The following is a 13,693-nucleotide window of genomic DNA, read 5'->3' on the forward strand; positions in this document are numbered from 1 at the left end:
CACTGTTACTGCATCCAACCCCTTTGGGGGGTGACAAGCGTGTCCTGGGTCTGCCCTAAGTTCTCATCCCGATATCCTAAGCAAATGCCTGGATCGCCTCAACTGGATCCTTTTACTATGGAAAAGCAGAAGCTCTACTTTGAGCTCCTTCTGAATGTCTGCACTCCTCACCCTACCTCGAAGGCTTAGCCCAGACAATCCTGAGAAGAAAGCTAATTTCTACCATTTGTATCCATGATCTAGTTATTCTGGTCTCTGCCTGAAGCTTGTGAGCATAGCGGAGAACAGGAACATAGATCGACTGGTAAATTGAGATGTTTGCCTTTCGGCTCAGCTCTCTCTTCACCATGACTAACCAGTACAACATCTTAATAAATGCAGACACCAGTCTGATCTGCCTGTTGATCTTCCACTTCTTTCTTCCCTCACTCATCAACAAGACCCTGAGATACTTAAACTCTTTGGCTTGAGGAAGCACCTCATCCTCAACCTGAAGAGGGCACTCCAACCTTTTCCAGCTGAGTATCATGATTTCAGAGTTGAAGGTGCTGATCCTCATCTTGATTGCTTCACATTCTACTTCAAACTGTCCCAGCGCATGTCTGAGGTCACAGACCAAAGATGCTGATCATCTGGAAAAGCTAAAGATGTGATCCTGACTTCACCAAACTGGATACACTCTTTCTTGCCTGTGCCTGGAAATTCTGTCCATAAACATTATGAAGAGACTCAGTGATAGAGGGCAGCCCTGGTGGATTCCTACACGCACCATGAATGAGTCTGACTTACTGCCAGCAAAAAAAATATAAAAACACACTCATGCTCTAGTTATTCAGGAACCAAATAGCTCACAATAGCAGGCCAGGTACTTTTTTTGGCCTATGCTGTTTATAGCAGGGAGGGAGTGCTGCTGACCTCACCTGGAGATATAGTCAAGTGATTGCAAGGACCATTTCAAGGAACTTCTAAATCCCACTGACATGCATTCCTTTGTGGAAGCAGAGACTACAGATTCAGAGGAGGACTCATCTATCACCGGAGCTGAGTTAAGTCAGAAAAAACTCCTTGGCTGCAGATCCCCAGGGGTGGACGATGTTCATCCTCAGTTCCTGAAGGCTCTGGATGTTATTGGGCTGTCTTGGCTGACACACCTATGCAACATTGCCTGGAGGTCAGAGACCTTGAATCTGGAATGGCAAACTGGGGTGATGGTCTCCATCATTAAGAAAGGAAACCAGAAGGTGTGTTCCAACTTTATGGGGATCACATTCCTCAGCCTCCCTGGGAACGCCTATGCCAGGGGTCTGGAAAAAAGGTCCAGATGTTGGTCGAAACTCAGATTGAGAAACAACAATGTAAATTTCATCTTGGTCATGCAACACTGGACCAGCTTTTTATCCTCACAAGAATTCTGGAGGGTTCATGGAATTTGCTCAGCTACTCTACATGTGTTTTGTGGAATTGGAAAAGGCATATGATCTTGTCCTTTGGAGTGTCCTATGGGTGTGGGGTGATCCACTCTTTTTTTGTTCTTTTCAATTAAAATTCATTATTCTGCTGAGTTCCTATCTTATCTACATTAGAATAGGCTTTTAAAGAATATTTTATCTGTGGCACAGCTACATGATAACCACCTTTTTCCACCCACTCAAACTTTTTAATGTTTGGAAACCTTATGGGATTAAAAAATTTAGAGATTTGTATATAAATAATGTCTTTGCATCCTATGAACAATTACACTCTAAATTTAGTTTCCCATCAAATAAATTTCTCCACAATTAGAAATTTTGCTAAACAAAATCTGCCCAGTTTTCCTCACCTCCCACTTACTTCTATTCCAGAAGAGATATTGATCAGTCTTGAAGACTTAGACATCATTTTTATAATATATTAAACCATTTTAAAGTCTCTTTCTTTTAAAGATCCCAAAGTACAGAGAGAAAACATTTCAGAAATGGAGTGGAAGGCAGCCACACACAGAATTCACTTGAGCTCCATATGCACAAAGCATTCAATTATTCAACTTAAAATTATCTATCGAACACACCTAAAAATTGTCCAAAATGTTTCCAGGGCAAGATCCAACCTGTGAACACTGCAATCAAGTTCCAGCCTCACTGCGCCACATGTTCTGGACCTGCACCAAATTAACATCATTCTGGACCAAAATCTTTAAATGCCTTTCAGACAGCCTTCGTGTCACAATCCCTCCTAATCCACTAACAGCTGTGTCTGGTGGACTTCCAGATGGGCTTAAAGTGGAGAAGGACAAACAAACTGGAATGGCCATTACTTCACTACTGGTACGTAGACTTATCATTCTCAACTGGAATCATCCTAACCCACCTCTTTTAAGTCAGTGGGTAACTGATGTTATATACTGTTTGAAATTGGAAAAAATAAAATTCTCTCTTAGAGGATCTGTTCAAAACATTTTTAAAATCTGTCACGATCTAATCAAGCATATTTTAGATTAAGCACTTATATTGTGAAAGACTCCTTTCTCTCTTTACTACTCTGAAAAGTTTTACCCTAGGTTCTTGTCTATAAGCCGGACTCATGTATAAGTCGGAGACCAAAAATCATACGAATTTTTAAAATAAAATCGTATCATAGATAAGCCGGACTCATGGATAAGCCGAACGTTACTATAACCTATAACTAATAGAAGGGAGAGAGGTCAGTGGTCTCACTCGCACCCATTTAATTTCTTTAAGGGGGGAGAGAGTGTGAGATATTGGCGTCTCTCTCACTCCCCGCATGGCGCGGTTGGAGCGGCCGGAGTACGTTCTTTCTGCTCTGGGCGTCGCCGAGTCAACACGCACGCGTAGCGGTCATTTAAATTGTGATTTTATATGTAAGCATATTTAAATATATATCGCGGATTTGTTGCTGGTTCGCGGATTTCTGCGGACGATGGGTCTTTTAATTTCTGGCACATGCTTCCTCAGTTGGTTTGCCCAGTTGATTTCATACAAGGGACGCTATTGGCAGATGGCCGAGAAGCTAGATTGCTTACTTTTCCCTCTCTCTTGCGCTGACTATCTGTGATCCTGACGTATAGGGATTGAGCAGGGGGGCTGTTCGCACACCTAGACGATACGGACGCTCGCCTAAAAATGCTGAAAGATTATCTTCACGTTGCTATCTTTTGTAAAGCTGATTCCTGAAGGACATGCTGCACAGTGCTTCGCATACTTAAAAGCTCGAAGGGCACGTATTGATTTTTGACTGAAAAACAAACTCTGTCTCTCTCTCTCTCTCTCTCTCTCTCTCCCCCTGCTCCTGACGGAGGGGGTGTGAGCTGCCGCCTTCAACAGCTTTGTGCCGCGGTGCTTCGCATACTTAAAAGCCAAACAGCACCATTGATTTGTTTGCTAGAGATTGTTTTCTCTATCTATGTGACATTCTGTGCTCCTGACACACACTCCTTTGAAGAGGAAGATATGTTTGCATTCTTTTAATTGTGAGACAGAACTGTCATCTCCGTCTTGTCATGGAGCACAGTTTAAACTTTTGAAAAAGAGACAAATGTTTGTTTGCGGTGTTTGAATAACGTTCCTGTCTCTCTACAACCTTCTGTGTTTCTGCACAAATCTGTGACCCAAGCATGACAATATAAAAATAACCATATAAACATATGGTTTCTACTTCGCAGATTTTCTTATTTCGCGGGTGGCTCTGGAACGCAACCCCCGCGATGGAGGAGGGATTACTGTATAAACCGGATTTATGTATAAGCCGATATTCTATTTTTTCATTTTCACAACTTTTTTCCTTAGATAAGCCGCGGCTTATAGACAAGAACTTAGGGTACTTAGGCTGTTGGCCTTTCTCTCTTTCTCATGGATGGGGGGGGGGGGGGGTATTTGAGTTGAATTTAATTTTGTTAAGTTTAACTTGATTGTATGGAATGTTACATGCATTAAATAAATTCAATTAAAGTTAAAAAAAGAAAAAGAATACTGACAATTAATAATCATCAAATCAGACAAAGGGCGTAAACAACACTAATTGCTAAATTGCTTAAATAAGCAGAACATTACCAAAGAACAAAGTATTAAAAAAAGAATGAATACATACCCATCTAACACCACACACACACATACACACACACACATGTTTGCTTCGTCATGTAATCATTAAGCATAACAAGTATATAACCTCTGGTTAACACAATAAAACAAAGAAACTGGGAAATGGCAGCTTGTTTAATTAATAGAGAAGTCTAATTAAAACAAGAAATTGATTTGGGTAAACACCAGCAACCACAAAGTGGAGGGCCAGGGTTGAACTTGAAACCTCTTCCACTGAAATGTGAGGCACTCTTATGGCCAAGAGATTAAGACCTTGAAAAAGACTCCATGCATCCCTTCATTTGCTGGCACATTTAATCCAATTAAGGGTTACAGAAGGCTGGTACCCATCATTGCAGAAGCAACATCTGATTCAAGGCAGGAATCAACCCTGGAAAGAGTGCTCATGCCTCTCAGAATGTGCTGAGGAAAAACCCACTCTCACTTACTTTATCCAATTTAAATATAGCCAGCTTGAGATGTGGGAGAAAAAAAATGGAGTACCTGGCAAGAAATCTGTACAGAGAGGAGAATGTGCAGACTCACACAAGCAGTGACCGGATCAATGTTCAAACCGAGTTTCCTTGAGCAGAATGGACTGATGTGCCCCAAAACTATTTTTTTTAATAACAGGCAGGGGTCACACAATGAGGAAGAGGAAGGGAGTGAAAGACAGAGCAAGGCCAGCAACTGAGGATATACACAAGGACGTAAGGAATAAAGAAGCAATCACATCACTCTCCAGCATACAGAACAGTCATTTAGGAGGCAGCCTCACAAACATTGTAATGCAGCAGACTTCACATTTTTTCTAGATGTTGACCACCAGTACTTTACATCAGTTTCAGAGTGTCCTATAAGAAATGCATATATCTTATTAGTTAGTTTGGTAATCTATAAGTACAAGTCTATATGAAAATGGATGCTATGAATGTTCTTAACGGTGCAGCTCGACCTCTCATTTTCAAAATACACCAGTATTTTGTCTGAACCTGTAAATCCATAATCCGTTGCTGTTTTCCCTAGATAGCATTTATTTATTTATTTGTGTGTGTGTGTGTGTTCATAAGAATTACTTTTGAACACTTTGAAATCATGTCAGATTTTTTTTTTCTTTTCTTTTGTCTGGCTCCTCCTGACTCACTGCTACAAGAAAACTCCTCACATATGATATACCTTTTATATTGCAAGAAGTCAAGCACTTTTGGATTCCTCCCGTTTTTAGACCTTTAGACCTAAAAGAAAAACTACTCTTTTAGGCCATTTTGGGCCATATTTTGTGCAGGAAATGACACACTTATGATAAAAAAGTAAACCAATAGATGTCTTCAGGAAAAATGATGCAAACCTCAAGTTGTGTTTGCGACATCCACTGACCCCAGGACTTCGCCTTTAATGGGATATGAGGTATCAATGTTACTTCTTTTTCATAAAACTTCAATAATATAGGGATATGGAGTGTTATTTTATACTATTTTGAGGGTGCTGATTACAAATAAGATAAATATATATAAAACGCTTTTAACAGACGTATGGACATGAACCCAGTGTATGCAAGCTTAAAAAGAACAACATCCAAATAATCAAAAATACCCTCTGAATCCCACCTTAATAATACACCCTCTGACACCCACCTACCCCCTCCTCATTTGCTATATAATGCCTTTGATTCCTGTATGTCTAATCATCTTCCTCTGATGATGACACCTGATAGGTGTCAAAAGCTCAAGAATTAAAGACTATTTTAAGATATGTGATTCATTTTTTCTCCCTTTGTGGATTTCTAGCTATAAATATGCTAACCATATCACAGACCATCACTTATATATATATATATATATATATATATATATATATAGATATATATATATATATATATATATATATATATATATATACAGAAGGTAAGAGCTGACAAATTTCAAATATAAGCTTGTGGAGTATCATTTTAGACTATTTCAATGTCAGAGATCATAAACGTGATGTTACAATCGAAAAAAAAATTAGACTTGATTTAAACATTTAAACTGAAACACACATTTTAATATTTCAAATATCTGACACAAATATTCTTGCTCATACTAGTCTCATTGGTTCTAATGCTTCAAACTTCTCTGAATATATTGCAAGGACCTTCCTTGTAGGGGAGATCCTCTCATATGTACTGCATCAGAGCTGACCACAGTGGGAATGGAGTTGATTTTGTGTACATGCAGCAGAAGAGAGAACTGCATATCTGACCTATTAAACAGTTTGATCTAGTATCAAGGCTACATTGTTTTCCTGGAGCCATCAGAAGGAAGAACATCAGTATAATTAGCCTTAAGATGAGGTACTATGTCACCCTTTGCCTGTGGCACAGAAAATGAGAACAGAAAGTAGAAATCATAACTTTCATAATAAGGAAAGTGGCCAGCACTAAACATTAGAACACTCTAGACGAGAACAGACCATTCAGCCCAACAAAGTTCACCAGTCCTATCCACTTATTTCTTCCAATAAAACATCAAGTCAAGTTTTGAAAGTTCCTAAAGTTTTACTTCCTACCACACTACTTGGTCACTTATTCCAAGTGTCTGTGGTTCTCTGTATGTTGTACAGAAATTTACCCTTAACAAGTTTCCAACTGTGTCCCCATGTTCTTGATGAACTCATTTTAAAATAACAGTCTCGATCCACTGTATTAATTGCCTTCATAATTTTAAACACTCTGATCATGTCACCTCTTAATCTTCCTTTGCTTAAACTGTATAGGCTCAACTCAGCTTAATCCTTCCTCATAATTCAACCCCTGTAGCCCTGGAATCAGCCTGATCGCTCTTCTCTGGACCTTTTCTAGCACTGCTATGTCCTTTTTTTGTAGCCAGGAGACCAAAACTGCACACAGTATTCCAGATGAGGCCTCACCATTGCATTATAAAGTTTAAGCAGAACCTCCTGTGACTTGTACTCCACACATCGTGCTACTGTATATAACCTGAAATTCTGTTTGCCTTCTTAATGGCTTCTGAACACTGTCAGGAAGTCGATAGCTTAGAGTCCACTAATGACTCCTAAATCCTTCTCATAAGAAGGATGTTTTACTACATATATACTACCTCTTGTTTTCCTTTACCTCAAGAAGTAAACCATTACATTTCTATTGACTTCTATTTGACTTTTTTTATTAAATATCATTTTATTTTCTAAAACCAGAATATTACAATGGCGTGTGTTACTCAGTGACACAAGTAGCAATAACTTAACAGATACAGCCATCCATCCATTTTCCAACCCGCTGAATCCGAACACAGGGTCACGGGGGTCTGCTGGAGCCAATCCCAGCCAACACAGGGCACGAACCAATCCTGGGCAGGGTGCCAACCCACCACAGGACACACACAAACCAAACACACACTAGGGCCAATTTAGAATCGCCAATCCACCTAACCTGCATGTTTTTGGACTGTGGGAGAAAACCGGAGCACCCGGAGGAAACCCACACAGACACGGGGAGAACATGCAAACTCCACGCAGGGAGGACCCGGGAAGCGAACCCGGGTCTCCTAACTGCGAGGCAGCAGCGCAACCACTGCGCCACCGTGCTGCCCCAGATACAGCCATTTACTTAAAAAAAAAAAAAAAAACAAAGTAGAAAAAAAGTAAAAAAGCAAAACGATACAGAATTCAATCCTTACTCGAGAGTAACAGAAAAGGAAGAATTTAAGTGGAAAAAAATAATTTTTTGAAAATGATTAAAACAATAACACGAGAGAGTCAATCATAGGCTCAGCATGCCTATTCAATAATAACTCTATTGAATTCTTGCCATTCTTCAAAAAATGTATCATCTAGAAGAGGAAATCATGATGCTGCAGAACTTCATTGGCTGGTAAAGCAGCCTCCACCTGATGCATCAAGACCCCACCAACTGCATTTGGGGGTTCTGGGAAAGGTGTAAGGCACTATCGTTTGAGCAGGTAGCTGAACCATGATGTTTGTCATTCTCATCTTGACATCACAGATGACTTGTACATTAAAGGAATGTAACAGCTTTCGGTTAACAAAAGTAGCCTTATTCTCACTAAGTGCCCTTGCAATATGAGTGCAGTAAAGTGTTCTGATTACATTAGGAGAACTAGGCACTGTTGCATGTTGTATGTACACCCACATCATATGAAAACATATGAAAACTGGATGTAGTACCTCACCGATTGTTTATTGTCTTCCAGCACAGCAGGTATAATGGAGCGGTGTGCAGCTTGGCTGAGATACGCCTGACCTGTCAGCCAGTTCCCTGAGAAGTGACAACAGGTAATTGATAAAAACTGACAAAAAATGAAAAAGTTATTCAGTTCAAATACACAGCATTGGCCCTCTTAAAAGGAACTAAAGCACAGTATGAGCATGAAACTTATCGTTTTTGAAGTGTAATATATTTGTCACGTCAACGCACATAACAATAATGACTTAGTGATATGAATTATTATGCATGAGTCATCTTTTAGCTGGTTTGGCTGCACTTCCTGCTTAATCAAGTGTGCTGTCATTACCTAGTTTCTCCGAAAAGTTACGTATGCTTGGGTCAGACTTGCCATAAATAGTTTCTTTTATAAATCTTTATGTTTGCATGAGAAGTTGTATTGGCACATTTTGCGTCTATTTTTTTGTGCATAGGCTAGCTTTATAAATGAGGCCCCTGGTTCATAAGAACATAAGAACACTTTTGACAAGAACAGGCCATTAAACCCAATGTAACCCATCAATCCCTATCACCCAGCTCTTGTTAAACATCATCCAGTCCAGATTTAATAGTCCCCAAGGTACTACTGTCAACCACACTAGTTGGTAATGTATTCCACATACATTATCAATGGGTCTTTAAGTGAGGAAAAACCCTAAAGTTTACCTAAACCAGCTTCCATCTATGTGCTCATCTTCTTGCAAAAAAACTATTTTAAAATAACAGCTGCAATTCACCGTACTGATTCCCATCATAGTTTTGAACTCTTCAATCATCGCTTCTCTTATCCTGAAAAGAGTCCGCTCAAACACAGTCACAGAGAAACATTACGAATGCATTGGTTTTGAAAGTTTAATGAAAATCTGTTACAGTAGTTTATAAAATATAAATGAAGGAATAATACTGTCATCACAAGTAGTTAATATTCCAGATAGGCAGCCAGATAAAATAAAACTCGACCATGTCCAGTACGACACCTTCTCTACATATAGCTGATATTGTAGCAGTGAAAATTTTTCAGAATAATATTATATTAAATTTGTTTTATGCAGTTTTGGTATAAACGGCACAAAAATATTTTTTGGTCAAAATCAACAGGTTTCCATCATTTCACAGTACTAAAAGCATTCCAAAGTTTCCTTCAGACTGAGTGACTCGCTTTTGGCCCAGAGTGCACAGTCTCCCATCCTCTGACAGTTACTAAATTATGTTCAATTGTAAATCTGTTTAAAATTTGCATTCATAATTTTGACTGCATATACCAAAAGTAAAAAGGTAATTCTAAAAAGGCATTACAAGACGCAAAGTAATATATAGCAGAAATTGATTCTTATAAAGAAGAACTTTATTATCTTTTAAGTTAGAAATTAAGTGAATTCAAAAACAGGTTGATGTCTAGAACATTGTCAGGCTGTGCTTAAAGAGGCGCAGGAGACACAAGGCTAGCTGAGTGGCAAAGAGTTGCAATGAAAAACTAAAAAATCACGCCTGTCCAGACCCACAATGATATTCTGCTGGAATGCGTTTTAATAATAAAGGAAAGGAGAGTTTTCCATCCAGATGTGTTGGCCAGTGTTTCTTTCAGCTATGAACTTATTTGGCTGTTTTCTGCTACATTTCTTGATGAGACTTCTGCTTTGTATTTAAAATGAAACTTCAAATCAAATAGAAACCACACAAGTCAGACTGATGAAAATAACTGCAAACTGAACACCAAAAACTGCACATCATTCCGAGGAGATATACAAGAAATAAAAATGAAAGAATGACAGTCTATGGGTTAAAGCTAAAAACAAAAGAAAAAACCTTAGTATTTCCAGCCAGCCAGCCATTTTCCAACCCGCTGAATCTGAACACAGGGTCACGGGGGTCTGCTGGAGCCAATCCCAGGGCAGGAACCAATCCCGGGCAGGGTGCCAACCCACCGCAAGACACACACAAACTAGGGCCAATTTACAATCGCCAATCCACCTAACCTGCATGTCTTTGGGAGGAAACCGGAATGCCCGGAGGAAACCCACGCAGACACGGGGAGAACATGCAAACTCCATGCAAGGAGGACCCGGGAAGCGAACCCAGGTCCCCAGGTCTCCCAACTGTGAGGCAGCAGCGCTACCCACTGCGCCACCGTGCTGCCCTAGTGTTTCCAGGACATGTTGCAATCTCTATTAAAACTTTTACCATTTTTCTCTTAATCTTTTTATCTGTTCATCTCTCCACGTATGGGGATAGCCAATGCCTATCCTGGTAACACTGGACACGAGGTGGCATCTGGCACTGAACAGGACACCAGTCAATCACAGGCCCCCCTCTCTCACACACCCAAGCCAACTCACATTGGGTCAGTCAGCAGTCAGTAATTAAGCTGACTTCCAGCAGCTTTGAGTGGTGAGAATGAACTGAAGTATCCATAGATAAAGACAAGCAGACTGAGCAAACTTCACCCAGAGCTTACAGTCAAACCCAGGACTGTGGTGGTATGAGGCATCAGCACTAACCATCGTGCCAGCACGTGGCTCATTTTAGGTTTTAAAGAGACAGTTTGGTTTCCTTTTTTGTCAGCTTTATATCACATTTGATTATGAATATGACATTTATACTTTTGTGTTTAATAATAAAAAAGAAGCTCTCCATTATTATTTTAAATAATTATTGGAAATGAGCCTTGGCAGAAAAAAAATAAAAACATATAAAGATGGCTAATACAAAAAAGAAACAGAACCCTGTAACATGAAATTAAGCAAATGTCTATAGTACTTTGTAAGGCTGGAATGTTCAGCTTAAAGACAGACAAGAGACACAAGAAGATGGCCTTACCTTCACAAATTTGAGACCGTTTCTTATTCTTTATGATAAGCTCGCTGAAGACAAGTGCAGGGCAGATTTCAATCTGAGCAGACGTCTCAGAGCAACTTAACTTAATACACCCACTGCTGTAGCCTTCTGAGGTTTGTGAATTATCTGTTTTCTACTGGGTGGAGTCAAAGAGGCCAGGCCTGCAGAAACTTTGAACAGATATCCGGTGCCTCGCTTCTGTGTGAAAGCAGAACTCTCACATAGCTGGTGCAACAAATAAAAGCGGAAAACTGTAATGAAAAGAGAGAGAGAGAGACAGAAAAAGCTATGGGTAGCAAATAGAAACCAAGCACGGCTACTGCTGTTGCTCACTTGTGTAACCTGACTTGCCTTTTTTGTTCAGTTATTTTCTGTTTACATGACCAGCGAGGAATATCTGATACCATGGTGTTGGGCAGAGGGATGAAGATGCCAGCTCACTGCATCCCAATGTTGAAAAGCACACCTGATTGTACTCTCTTGTCATTGCTGATATTTTGAATTTTGTTTCTTACAATGTAATATGGTAAGAGGTAAATAGGGTTTATTGTGTCAATTTTGTCACTTTTACAGAATACTCAAAATTCTTACTGGCATGTCGTAATCAACATGCAACACATCACCAGTTTCCAGTGTCATGGTCAGCGAGTATTACTGCCTCATCTTGAAACATCTGCCTTTCTTACCTTGAAAAGGCCATCTTCCTTATCTGAAATAGCAGCTGTAGCTGCGTCTTTTCTTGGCTCCCAAAGTCAACCAGCTATTGAGTTAACAAGACAGGATCCAGCATGAGTCAAATGCGTAATAAAGAAATCTCTCAGTCCAAAAAGTTCATTTTAAAAAAGTTTAGTGAAAATTTAAAAAACAACAAATCACACATTAAAAAAATATTATTATAAATGCAGAATAAAAAGCAAAAAAAGGTTTCTTCTCTGTTTCATTACAATCTTAGCTTTCTCATGTTAAACTTTGGTTACTTTCTATACTTAAAGGTTGTGTTATTTCTCAATCAGGACTGGCACCACCATTAAGGCAAATTAGGCTTTACTATCATTTGGGGGTGGGGGGCAAGTTAGCTACTGAATAGTCAATTGGTGCACTAATAAGCTTGGCCAAAGGGCACAAAATAACCAACGCTGTTCTCAATGGCAAACTTACAGAGGCTTCACGTGGCACATTCAGTACATTCTTTATTAACAGATTGAAACTATTTTGCCTTCCATGCCTTACCAACTGCAAGGTAGATCATAAAATGGAACAAATCTGTAGTCAGAGGAGGAGGAGGAGGAGGAGGTTGGGAGCATGCACTGATATACATATAGCACGTTCCTGCATTTACCACATGATGAAACACACTCAGGATCCCAACTAGGACCCTAATGCAGCTGTGAATTGGGTGACACCTCAGCACCACACTGACCCAATGTCTTAATTGTGTTTCTGAATGAATGAGTAGTAATTTTCTCAAACTAAATAAGGAAAAAACAGAAATCTTAGTGATTGGCAAAAATGGATATAGTGAGGGTACTAAAAATAAACTTGATTTATTAGGCTTAAAAGTTAAGACAGAGGTAAAAAATTTAGGGGTCATTATTGACTCTGACCTGAATTTTAAATCACATACAGTAATCCCTCCTCCATCGCGGGGGGTTGCGTTCCAGAGCCACCCGCAAAATAAGAAAATCCGCGAAGTAGAAACCATATGTTTATATGGTTATTTTTATATTGTCATGCTTGGGTCACAGATTTGCGCAGAAACACAGGAGGTTGTAGAGAGACAGGAACGTTATTCAAACACTGCAAACAAACATTTGTCTCTTTTTCAAAAGTTTAAACTGTGCTCCATGACAAGACAGAGATGGCAGTTCAGTCTCACAATTAAAAGAATGCAAACATATCTTCCTCTTCAAAGGAGCAAACAAATCAATAGGGCTGTTTGCTTTTAAGTATGCAAAGCACCGCGGCACAAAGCTGTTGAAGGCGGCAGCTCACACCTCCTCAGTCAGGAGCAGAGAGAGAGAGATAGAGAGAGACAGATAAAAAAATCAATACGTGCCCTTCGTGCTTTTAAGTATGCGAAGCACCGTTCAGCATGTCGTTTCAGGAAGCAGCTGCAGCTGCACAAAAGATAGCAACGTGAAGATAATCTTTCAGCATTTTTAGACGAGCGTCCGTATCGTCTAGGTGTGCGAACAGCCCCCCTGCTCACACCCCCTACGTCAGCGCAAGAGAGAGAGAGAGAGAAAGTAAGTTGGGTAGCTTCTCAGCCAACTGCCAATAGCGTCCCTTGTATGAAATCAACTGGGCAAACCAACGGAGGAAGCATGTACCAGAAATTAAAAAACCCATTGTCCGCAGAAACCCGCGAAGCAGCGAAAAATCCGCAATATATATTTAAATATGCTTACATATAAAATCCGCGATGGAGTGAAGCCGCGAAAGGCGAAGCGCGATATAGCGAGGGATTACTGTATTACTGTAATCAGATTACCAGGACAGCATTTTTTTCACTTAAGAAATATAGCATAAGTTAGATCCCTTATAACTTTGCAAGATGCTG

General features: G+C 39.8%; 1 protein-coding gene across 1 annotated transcript in view; it reads right to left on the minus strand.

The window, feature by feature from the left end:
* Nucleotides 1-11,279, minus strand: part of zgc:64051 (leukocyte surface antigen CD53) — a 47,379-nt gene extending 36,100 nt beyond the window's left edge. The window contains exon 1 of the mRNA XM_028796560.2: nucleotides 11,116-11,279. The gene's annotated coding sequence lies outside the window, so the exon portion shown is untranslated. The remainder of the gene's footprint in view (nucleotides 1-11,115) is intronic.
* Between the last annotated feature and the right edge of the window lie 2,414 nt (nucleotides 11,280-13,693).

This window comes from Erpetoichthys calabaricus, chromosome 3, assembly GCF_900747795.2.
Source record: "Erpetoichthys calabaricus chromosome 3, fErpCal1.3, whole genome shotgun sequence".
Taxonomy (NCBI): Eukaryota; Metazoa; Chordata; class Cladistia; order Polypteriformes; family Polypteridae; genus Erpetoichthys; species Erpetoichthys calabaricus.